The sequence below is a fragment of the Morone saxatilis genome, unplaced genomic scaffold, assembly GCF_004916995.1.
Source record: "Morone saxatilis isolate NCDOM2014 unplaced genomic scaffold, NCSU_SB_2.0 Contig4, whole genome shotgun sequence".
Lineage (NCBI taxonomy): Eukaryota > Metazoa > Chordata > Actinopteri > Moronidae > Morone > Morone saxatilis.
Window position 1 is genome coordinate 18,366,846 of NW_023339984.1, and position 204 is coordinate 18,367,049.

Below are 204 nucleotides of genomic sequence, written 5' to 3' on the forward strand. Positions count from 1 at the left end.
GTGGCCGTTAGAGGAACTGCAGTCCCCAAACTCTGTTAAATAAATAATAATAATCAATAAAATACAGGCAGCACCTGTAGAGGATCATAAGAGATGATTTATGTTCTGTTTATAAAATGAACACATGAACACATGAACAGTGTTTATCTGCTCTACCAGTCCATCAGGTGTTCAGTGTCCGGCTGCAGCTGCGTGAGCTTCAAA